Source organism: Protomyctophum bolini, assembly GCF_963924005.1.
Source record: "Protomyctophum bolini genome assembly, chromosome: 3".
NCBI lineage: Eukaryota > Metazoa > Chordata > Actinopteri > Myctophiformes > Myctophidae > Protomyctophum > Protomyctophum bolini.
In genome coordinates, this window is record NC_137864.1 from 2,064,476 (window position 1) to 2,076,821 (window position 12,346).

The window sequence follows — 12,346 nt, forward strand, 5'->3', positions numbered from 1 at the left end:
CATCTGTCACCTATAGCCTGCTGCCTGCATAGGCTACTGTAACCTATGTAGTTGTGGATATTATGTAACATGTTACATAATGAACTGTTCACTTTTATAGTTTAGTACAAGCCCAGGAAAAAGTTATTTTCAAAAAGTACAAGTCTGTCAACATGTGATGTATTTTTGCAGTATTCTTGTTTCCTATATATAACTGTGTGAATTTGTATTATCTATTCTGTAATGTCCACGCCCCACCATATCTGGTGATGACATCAATTAGTAGCAATTCTCAGCACCTGTATTGTTTTGGAGCTCTTTATAAGAGCAAGTTATACGTTGTTTGTCTGTGAAAATCAGTATAGCACTGACTTTCTGTCAAAGTTTCCCTATACAGTACAAGCCCAGACATCTTTGGTTGCATCCCAGACTTTGGTTGCCCATGCAGGGCAATGTCGTCGTACCCCCCCCCCCCCCCCCCCCCTCCTCCCCCTCCTCATCCCCCCTCCTCGCCCCACCCCTCTGGATGCTACATGTTGCCGTGACAACTCAACATTATGCAGCAGCCGCGTGAAAGAGCCTTTTCACATTCTAAAATAAAAGGGGGGGGGGGGAATAAAAGAAAAGCAACAAGTTCTTGTCCTGCGCACACACACACACAGAGAGAGAGAGGGAGGGAGAGAGAGATACCTCCCAATGGGGAGAGCTACAGTTTAGCATGCAGTGCACATCCACGGCATGATGTGCTAAGAGCTGGCTATTATTGCATTTTTGAAAGATGAGGTTATTTTCTCAGCGGCGCCCGCTCCCTCCGTTGAGTTCACTCTCATTCAGCCGGGCTCTCGCAAAGAAGAGACTTTTCATTCAGTTCATTTGACTCTGAGGAAGGCGGTTCATTTAAATGCTGAAAATTCAAACGATGTGGGAAAACCCTATATAACCCTATAATATTATGTTATAATTTGGCATGCTCATAATAAATAATAACATAACATGTTTTGGAAATAGCTTCCTATATACCCTAACAGATAAAGGAAGCTGACCCCGCCCCAATACAAAACACTCAGTAAAACCAAATGTGGATGAAATTCAACCTGATCAATTCGAATCCTGCCATGGCCTGAAAAAAAATGAAAGATATATATACTGTGTGAACAAACAAATAAAGAAACATCAAATAAATAATTTACAGTGACGTCAAACAACTCTGCGAATTAGCTTTATATGAAATCTATGAAAAACTTTTTTGCATACAGTGTGTAGGCTATAGTGAGGGGTCCCTGCTTCATCTCTTTCTCTCAGCTATAAGGGGTCTCATCGGCCTGAGAAACAGTGAAGACCCCTGATCTATACGTCATGGCGGTCCCTGCAGCTGCCTGCACCTGCCACTGCCATCAGCCCAACAGAGCGTGTCAGGATTATAGTCTGCTCATCCACAATGGCTGCCTGAATAATAAATGAACTCCTATTGTCTGATTGATGGCGTTTTGATTGAACACATGCTTTTGGACCCGAGGCCGACAAAGAAAACCAACAATAAACTTTCCATTGTGCAGAAATATGACAGAGCTCTCTCTCGCTCTCTCTCTCTCTCTCTCTCTCTCTCTCTCTCTCTCTCTCTCTCTCTCTCTCTCTCTCTCTCTTTCTGCAGTCCAACAGGGATTCGGGGAGTCTGTATACCCCTGATACAGTGCGATACGAAAGGCTCAAAGATGTCAAATGCATGGGAGTAGAGGCATGTCTTTGACGCTGTCTCGCTTTAGTGGGTGGTCTTGAATACAGCCCTATGGGAGTCATGGGACACACTCTCAATCCATCTCAATCAGGGTAAACTTCATGACCGCATGTCACAAAAACCATGTCCAAATAAAGTCCTCTTTTGTCCTGTAATGCATTGCAGGTCCGTATAGCAACACAACAAGCATGCATGTTCATATTTAACCCTGCCTTCATCAATCAGTATAGTTCTCATTCTCAAACTATTTTGTGCCAAGGACCACCAAAAAAAATCGATTTGGCCACGGACTCCCATGTGAAAATGTTTTGTGCCATGCAGGGACCCCCAGCAGAGAGAGAAATTATTCGACATTTTCCAAACATTTTTGATATTTTTCAAATACTTTTGAGAACCACTGTTGTAAATCGTGTTTATAGAACAAACTTGTTGTTGCTATATAGCTACAATCTAAAATGACACAGCTGCTTCCCGGGTTTTAATAGGTTAAGTGCACATTTTCCGCCAAAACACTATTACAAGTTTGTCTGTCAGAGACACTGAGTTAGAAGAAGGCCTTACATCAGGGGTGGGCAACTGGCGGCCCGGGGGCCACATGCGGCCTCCACCTCCACTTAATGTGGCCCTCAGGTTAATATCAGAATACTGATATAATATTGGTTCCAGCTGTTTACAATTCCACAACTTGCAAACATGACCTGCTTTAATTACTTCAGTCTAAATTAGTAGCTCAATGCTAATATATGGCCCCAGGGAGTGAGTGTGGAAATATAGTGGCCCTCTCCATCGTCAAAGTTGCACCACCCCTGCCTTACATGGTTTTAAACCAGTGATATTTATGACAGATAAGCTCTATTTTAATTCCTTACCCCATGGTTTCGCTGGTCTCGTCTCTGTCTCAAGGATGAGTTCAGGTGGGTGATTTTTCAATATCTGTTCATCTTCAGAAGAACCTACAGAATGGAAGAATGTCCCAACGTCAGCATCACTCATATCAGATGAAAACTACCAACACTCTCAGTCTCAGACTGACTGCAACGCAAGGGCATTTTACACCTTACACACACACTAAGACAATTTAAAGTGCATTACAAAGGCCATAATGCATTCACGGTATACAACAAGACATTTAGAAGAAAGGAATAGACTTAAAATCTATACTTTATTATACAATACAAAATAGTCAATTTATTCATTTTTATTTTTTATTTTTATTTTGTAACTATAACTCAGAGAGTGTAAAGAATTTATCCTAATTTACTGAATCCTTCTGGGTCCAAAACTGAGGAGTAATAAGAGACAAACAAAGCAATACACACACACACACACACACACACACACACACACACACACACACACACACACACACACGCACACACACACACACACACACACACACGCACACACACGAGATGTAAACACGGAGATCAGAGTGTCTGTCGTATAGGATTAAAGTCTCTCGGTGCTAATCCGTACCGGCAACTGTTGATCTCCAGTAATCATTGCTACAGGGTGTTTGTTCAGTGTCTCTCTCTTTAGTAAAAAATCACACCCGTGTGAAGTGAGTGGTGCAACTCTGTGTGGGGGTTCCCTGGGGGGGGGACGCCCCGCGTCCGAAACGGTTGAGAAATGACAGTTACCGTGTGGGGGTACCTCTACTGTACTGTACTGTACTGTACTGTACTGTACTGTACTGTACTGTACTGTACTGTACTGTACTGTACTGTACTGTACTGTACTGTACTGGCACATCCAAAATCATATATATAATCATATATATACAGTTGTGCGTTTGTGTTTGTGTGTGTGTGTTAAGTTGCACACAGGTGGTGAAAAACAACCATGCTGTTTTCGTGCTCATATACCCAGCCACACACATAACTCCGTAAGGGAGTGGTTGCACCACTCAAAAAATAAAATACATTTTCAGGTGGTTTGCCAAATCTTATCCAATCAGGAGAGAGAATCCATGATCCATTGGATTCCTGACCGGAACATGCATGCTTGTATTTTCTGATTATCACTTATTTGAACAAAAACATAATTATATGACTTTATAGCACCTTTAAGTGGCCGTACAAAATAGGGCCAAAAAAAACAGAACTCCAAAAAAGTATAAGGTATGAATCAGAATCAGGCTGATTCTGATAGGCTGAAGTTTTATTTCAGTTTGTGTTTGATTTATTTACTTATACTTTGCAACACAAAGAAAATGAACATGGTCCAGATGTATGATTTGTTTCTGTTTTTCCAGTATTGTATACAGTAAGTCATAATCATTATGGTTGTATATGCATGACATGCATGATAATAATGTCAAATTATCTGACATGATCTGTCCCAAACAAATAATAGGACAGGCCACTGAAAACAGCACTGAAAGTCCTCTATCCCTGAACATGGACACGTTAACCCATTCTGAACGGGAACACCTTTTGGTGTTTCAAGCATTATCTTATCATTTTGCTATTGAAAAATAGCAGATCTACAAGCTCATAGCGCCGCGCCGAGTGCCACGCTATGAACTTGTAGGTCTGCTATTTTTGAAAAATCTTGAAAATGTGGCGCAAATCTTTGAATATGCATTAATCTTTCAGAGCCAACGTTTTTAACTCAAATCTTTTCTTCTGCATTGGGGGGGGGGTCCATGGGACAACATATTTTCAGATGGGGGTCGGCAGCCAATTACGTAATAATCTCGGGGGTCCTTGACATGAAGTAGTTTGAGAATGATTGACATAGAGACATATAGGGTTTTTCAGAAAACTGTCAGGATTTATAAGACATTTGTAGAATCAAGCTCATGTCTTAATGGGTTAAGGTGATCAGCGATGTCCTGCACCTGGGAGGCTGGGAGTGATGTGTCACATGTGTGCTCTGCAACTTTATATAGACTGTCTCTATATATGTCTCTATATTATATAGACTCACGCGGGCTACCAAAAAACACACACGTTTCCCTGAGACTGGGAGACAATGTGCAGTATACCTGCATTCTTGATATAGCCTATATGAACCATATAATAATTTTATTTAACCACTTGATATAATGTAACCCTATTCGGTGGAAACTATACTTGGTGGCAAACTGGCAACAAATCTGTACAAGCGAGCAACGCATCATGTTGAGATTTGTGGTGTAACATGAAAAAAAGGAGGGGGCCTGGTAAGGACCCCTAGGGGGGATTCCAGTCAATGAAGTATTATAGGTTCAAGTGGTTAAAAGCACAATAGAAAAGTATTGTATTGTATAAATTGTATTGTATAAAAGTCTCAAGCATATACACATTGTGATCTTGCAGATCAGCTAATCTCTTTCAGAAATCAGAAACCTGTCTGAAGTGAGTGGCGCAACAGCGCCCCCTGTTGGTACCCTAAACATACGGACAGACAGACAGACAGACAGACAGACAGACAGACAGACAGACAGACAGACAGACAGACAGACAGACAGACAGACAGACAGACAGGGGCCCTCAGGGACCAAAAATAATGCAAGGTAGCACAGATTTATACAAAAGAATGCTAAAAGGATAACAAAAAGAATCCCTCAGGGCTTGTTTCCATTAAGGTCCTGTCTGTGTATTAAATTCATTGAGACATTTAAAGACATACAGTCTATAGCAGCATCGACTGCTCAACCAAAGGGGAGACATTATAGGCTGTTTGTCTTCAGGTAGGGCTACTCTCCTTCAGCCAGGAAAGTATAGGGTTTAAGTCGTTAAATGCACAATATTCAAAACACAAGATGCTACGCATTATCATTCTACCGTAACTATATTGATTTACTAATATCCTTATTGATCTCTCACAAACTTACCTTTTTCGTTCTCGCATAGTGTATGAATTTGCAGCAAAACGCTGCTGCGACTGTTGCGATCAACTCCAATGTTCCCTTTCCTCTATATCTGCAGATGACATCCCACGATAACTCATGACGAACACTATACACAGGCTATAACAAGTAACAACCTAAACACTACTAAGTACAAGCACCATACAGACGGAGGGAGACGTTTTGACGGCCGTTGTAAACGTGTCCCAGTATAGCGTGGGAAGAGAGTGAAGACTGATCGAGGCACTTCACAGGTGTCAGAGTGGAGTGCGGGGGATGAGGAGGAGGGATTGGAGGAGCTGTAATCCTCTGCTGGATCACATGACTACATGATCTACAGGAGGTATAATGTGCCAAGTCACAGGACGACGCCGTCCCGCCAACACAGACAAGCAGGTACAATAGTTGAGCCTGATTTATAGCAACACATATGAGGCTGTGGAGTTAAGGACCAGCTGAGAGACCTCCAGGGGGGTGCCAGGGGTAAACATTAGTGCTTGCATGTGTGCGTGCATGTCATGTGTGTATGAGTATGTGTGTGTGTTTCTGAAAATGTTATTTGAATTCAAATTCAATTGTTTATTGTGCATGAAGTTTAACCACTTTCAAGTTACAACTTACAACCTATAGTGTCCCTATTTATTATAGTGACAATTTTATGTAAATAAAATAAAATGCCACTTCACACTGTGGTAGCCTGGCTAACTTCAAGTGGAAGTTTATTCCACAAGTGTGGAGCCCTTTTTGGCAAATGCCCCATTGCCATCGTCCTGCAGGGGACTTTGCGTAATTGCTTGTCTGCAGCACTGAGATTGCAGGCAGTGGTGTAAGGGGTCAAAAGGTCAGGAATGTAAGCAGGTCCAAGGCCCATTCAGTGACTTAAAAACAAACAATTCAATTATAAAATCTATTCTGAACGGGAGGTGAAGCAAGAAAAAGGGTAATGTGGTCATATTTTCTGGTTCTTATCAGAACCCTTGCTTGAACGTGATTAATTGAGGTGAGTTTTTTTTCTTATTCTTGCGTGCGCGTGTTGTTGGTTTGTTGTGTGTTTTTGTTACTCTGTTTATCTTTCTCAATCTGTCTCTCTGTTCATTGTGAAAAACGTAAAAATGTAATAAACAGAACATTAAAATAAATTGTGGTGAGTTGTAGGGCCACATATAGTTGTAGTCACATAGAAAAGTTTTACCCAGGTGTAATGATAGTTTGTTATCAGCGAGCCAGGTGCAGATTCTACAGAGGTCAGAGCTGAGGGATTTGTTTTAAAGCTGCAAGTTGAGTCATCCGCAAACAAGAACACATTTCAGTCACAGGCTGATGTCATGTCATTTACATTAGGAAGAGTAAAGGCCCAACCCTAGTATGTGTGGCAGGAAGGACGTGCAATGACACGGCCCATCTCCCATCCTTGTTGGTGGATGGATCAGAGTCACAGCCATCCTCCGCCCACTTATTAGTGGGCTGATTGGTAACGTTATAAAGGCAGTGTGGTTCCTTTGCTAGTCAGCTGGTTGTCTCTGCTGCTGGTTTGTGGCTTCCACACCTTGCTGGTTGAGCTGGTGTGTCCACACAGTTGACGCCTAACTTGCTGGCCCGTCGGGCTACAGCGCGGGGTTGTGCATATTGGTGCAGGTATGTTTATCTTATTGTTTAACCGATATCTGACATTTGATAGTTTGACCATGAACTTGACTATGACCGCTTGTCTCTTTAGCTTTGGGCTACGCTCTGCAGGCACTCACTCCTGTTGGAGTCTTGTGCTGGGTGTGCGGTGCAGCTTCACCACGCCACCCAGGTACGTTGTTTATCCTCCTCCTCCGCAGTATTTCATTTGGTGTCTTTTCACGGGAATGTAAACATGGGCTGTTGTTGTTGTTATTCCAGTGGTTTCCCTACCGGCTTCCGCTGTGTGAGGAACTACGTCGGTGCGCATTGTCCCTCATTAACGTGGTAGGTTCCATTGAGCTCTCACTGTTCAAGTGTTAGTTTAACATGGCCGTTTGTGCTTTTAGGGCCAGCACCACACCTGCTGCTTTGCTGGGGATTATTGATGGGGAATATCCACAAGCTTCCCCGTTCCACACAGTCCCTCCCCACTCCGTCCACAACGGCCCGGTCGGGAATCGACCACACAGACACTGGTCGCCAGTATTGCTTGATTTATTATATCATTCTGGGTGCCTGCCATGCAATGGCAGAAACACAGGTTGAAATCCGCAACACATACTTAATCGTCGTCGTAATCAAGACATGAAACTTTGACGTCTATGGCCGGCCGCTCGGTTTACCAAAGCCCCACAATATATACATCGAAACGTGCGGCTTGGCCGGGAATGGTGTGCTTGTGCTTTTCTTTCGGTTTCGGGTTACCGTGCCGACGTAATTCGCAATAAACGACGCGAAAAATGGCCAATGCAAAGTCAATGGGGAAACGCGGGTAAAAACAGAAAACGACACGTTACTTTGGAGCCACATTGCTCTGGCATACTGTTACGTAGAAACACGATTTAAACGTCAAACAGCACACGAGGCAATCGACTTTGTCGTGGTTAAGACGGAATTCGAATACGTTGCACGGTTTGCCCGCTAACGCAGTTCAAAGTGTGTGTGGTCTGAGCAATAATCTCGACTTAGAGTGTCGCACGCCCAGAGAGAGACCGGCTCAGAGTGAGAAGCCACTGTGTCTGTGCCGAAATTCTCCGAACAAATCGTCCTCACGGCCAAAATATTAACTTTACACGCATTGGTTTCGGTAATTTTGTAGCCACACTCGTCACAACCACAGCCCAGATGCATACGGTACGTGAACTACAGCCCTGAAAGCGACAGGTGTACCATCATAATGTGTCATAAAACGCCATGTTAACTGCCTGAATGAGTGCTCCTCTAGGTTGTTACATGTGCTTCCACCAACTAATTATCATCACCTGCAGCCATGGCCATTTTATAGGCAGTGACGAGTGAGACAAAAACACATAACAGCAATTGGCAATTCAATTAGGCTAACTCACTATTAAGCTAACGCTTGTTTACACCCCTGCAACAAATTCTTATTTTCAACTGCGGCCTAGCAAAATGCAAGGCCTCTTGAGGGAGAGGCCGGGAAAAGGAGGTTAAAATAAATCAACATGGTCAAAACATATGCCAAGCATGCCATTTGTTTGTTAACACTTTTAGATGTCTACACAGATATTTCTCTCAGCAGCTTAGCCTGGCGGCTAGGTTAAACGGGGGTATTTCACTTTAGAACACTGGGGTAATATTAATGCATATGTCTATGTCAATAAAATAACTAGTGGTCCAGTAGATCTCCTTGGCCCACAATGTGTTCAATAAATGGGCTTCTACTCCCCTCTAGTGGTTTATAGCTGAACTGAACTGTTCAGGCCAGAAGGAGTGTTCTGTTCCTCAGCAAAATATATCAAATAACAAATAAAATAATTCAGGGATACGGCCTACCAATTACCCAACAACAGGGTTTCTTATCTGCTGTGTATATATGTCTTCCTAATATCATATTTGTTTTTACATAATATTTCATATATGCATCTCTGAATCCAGGTTCTAAATAGCAGATTGCATGATTGTAAACTTATGTTGACTCTCTTTCAGGAGTACATCAGAGACTTCCACGGCGACGTTGATTTGTGGAGAGTTTGATTGATTTTATCAATCAATCAATCAATCAATCAATCAATTGATAAAGTTTTCAGTGGTGAAAGAAGTGAGTAAAAGGTACAAGTAAAAGTACAGTATTCCAAATTGACTTGCATCAAAATGTATACCTACTTAAAAGTACCAAAAGTATGCAGAATGTCTCATTTCACAAGTTCAATATATTAAAAGTGACGAGTTGTGAGCTTGTATATAGATTGGCTATTTTCAAATAGGCAAAGTACAGTATTATATAGGCCTATATATAGGGTTGATGTGGTTAATGTATATTTTGTAATAATATAAACAAATCTACAAAGTAACTAGTAACCAAAGCTTTCAAATAATTGTAGTGCAGTAAAAGTACAATATTTTTCTGAAATTTAGAACCTCAGAATTGTACTTAAGTATAAGTACTTGAGTACACGTACTTACCTACTTTCTGGAAGGCTGTGTTTACAGAAACTTTAAAGGGACACTTCACCCTTTTTGCAAAAATATATATGTTAATGACGTTTAGAAGCTTTAGAACACTTTCCTGGGGGTCTTTATGTGTGTAATATGTGGTTTTAGATATTTTAGATTGTAGCAGTGAGCCTGTTGTCTCTGATGTCATGGACACTGGGCTCACTTCCTTCCTGGACTACATGTTGTCTCAGTAAGACAGCTCTCCCCCCTATCCACAAGGAGGAGCAGTGCACCAAAGAATTATGGGAATTGTAGTCCAGGAAGGTAGTGAGACCAGTGTCCATGACATCAGAGACACCAGGCTCACTGCTACAATCTAAAATATCTAAAACCACATATTACACACATAAATACTCCCAGGAAAGTGATCTAAAGCTTCTAAACGTCATTAACATATATTTTTTTGCAAAAAGGGTGAAGTGTCCCTTTAAGGTGAGTAATAGTGTATGGAATGACCGCAAAGTAAACAGAAAATTACAGTACATGATATGTTGTCTGGTGATCACTGGTAATTACCGGTATGTAATAATTATCTGCTGTCATGAATGTTTGAGACACCATGGATGTGACCAATATACATTCTCGGTGATCTGTATCAAATTAATTAGAGTGACTATAGGTGATGGCTTTTCCTTTGCTCAGCCTGTCACATTGATGTGGCGCTATAACTGTCTCTGTCCTAAGTTTTCATTTCCTTTGCTCTGACACGCACGCACGCACGCACGCACGCACGCACAGACAGCTCAAGCAGTGTTTGGCGTGGCATGTTCCGCAATACCATGTTGTTGCAAAGAACAACAATATACATAATTGAGTATTTATGACTAACATACAGTAAACTTCATATTTCAAACCCAGACTAAAACTGACAGAATATGTTTAAACAACAGATGAGTTGCTCAAAGAAATGTGAGAGTGGAGAATGTCTATAGACTGGTTGTCCAGTTCCTCTCACTATATGGATATGGTTCTGCTCACCTGGGGATGGTGGGAGAGATGTGGTGAGGGGAGTACATCGAATCTGAAGGAGAACCTCTGAGGTGGCTCCTGGAGAAATATGACTACAGGTATAACCAGGTTCCATAACATTTTCGTGTCAAGGACCCCCAAATCAAAGTATTAGGCCACGGACCCCCCCCCCCCATCTGAAAAAAATTGCCAGTGACCGATAAGGGAAGATTTTTACGGCTCTAGCAGCGATTTTACACGCATTAGGCTATACGGATCCCCGATTTAATGGCATTTCTACCTCCGGTACCCCAATTTATATTGTAAAACCACTGTTGATTTAACTCTGAGAGTGTACAAATGGAAACAAATGGACCCTAATGGTCCATTTGTACACTCTCAGAGTTACAGACCCATAAGGGTCCATTTGGTTCCATTTGTACACACTCAGAGTTACAGACCCATAATGGTCCATTTGGTTCCAAACTATCATTTAGCTGGGGACCCCCTGGAACTCCCTCAGGTACCCCTGGGGGTCCCCGGAAGCCTACTTTTGGAACCGCTGACCTATAGCATGTTCTGGACATAAGTGGGATGGACATTGCAGAATAACAGCTGATGCAGAAAATAGAAGACACATGGTGACGATCGAGGAACAGAGGACACTTCAGTCTGGAACAACATGACGCACAAGACATATGACACTATTTGAAACACTGATGATAGGAAAGGAGACAAGAACCAAAGAGGAGGAGTGGAAGAGGAGAGAGGAGGAGACGATAGAGAGGATGTCGATGTTTGTATTGAAGGGGCCAGAAGAACCTTTCCCTGCCAGCTGTCAAGAGAAGAGCATAGATTGGCTTCCTCCAAGTAGTGAGTACATTAGTACAATGTAATTGATTTAACGTGTGCTCTCGTGTGATCGTTCTAAAAGTGACTTTTCTAAATTAATAACTTAATAAAAGTTCTTCTTTTAGTAATATAGTACATAGAAACGTACAAGGGATTCCTTGTTAATGTGTAAATATGAATAGAATGCAAATATGCATTATTGTTATTGAAGTTGTTATTGTTATTAAAGTTATCACTATTATTAATAATAACAACAATAATGAATAATTATTCTTATTTATCTCGCTGTCTGTTTCTGCCTCATGTGATGAAAGGATGATGACCATATACCGTATAGCCAATCCAATGTTATTTTATGATGCGTATGGGACTATGTAAGCCTTGCTCCTATAGGCCAAAACCTAAACCTCCTGTTTCTGTAGTGTGAGTGAGGCAGCTTTATGTACACCCCCTGGACATGATGACACTGATGCAGACCATGGCCATCTTACCATATAAGTTAATGGCAAGGTGCTAACAAGGTGCAACTTCCCATAGACAGCCCATAGACATCCAAACAGAAAAGTCCTATCTAATTTAATTAAACGTCAAACTCACCAACATTGCAGCTGTACGGAAAGCTTGAATTATTCTCTTTCTATCCTCAAAGTGTTTGTTTCATAAAAATCCACTGCAGTGTTGCAGTTTGGAAGTGCTCGTTAGATATCACTCAACTGCCCCTGCGTACCGCCTGTTTTGAATTTGCACATAATGCAGGAGGCAGCAGGAGGTTGCTTTACTGAAAACGAGCGCTTCCAAACTCTGATGGCTGCAGTCTGCAAAGGGTCAATTGTATGTCACAGGCACCTACCCCCAATCCAACCCAAGCAGGT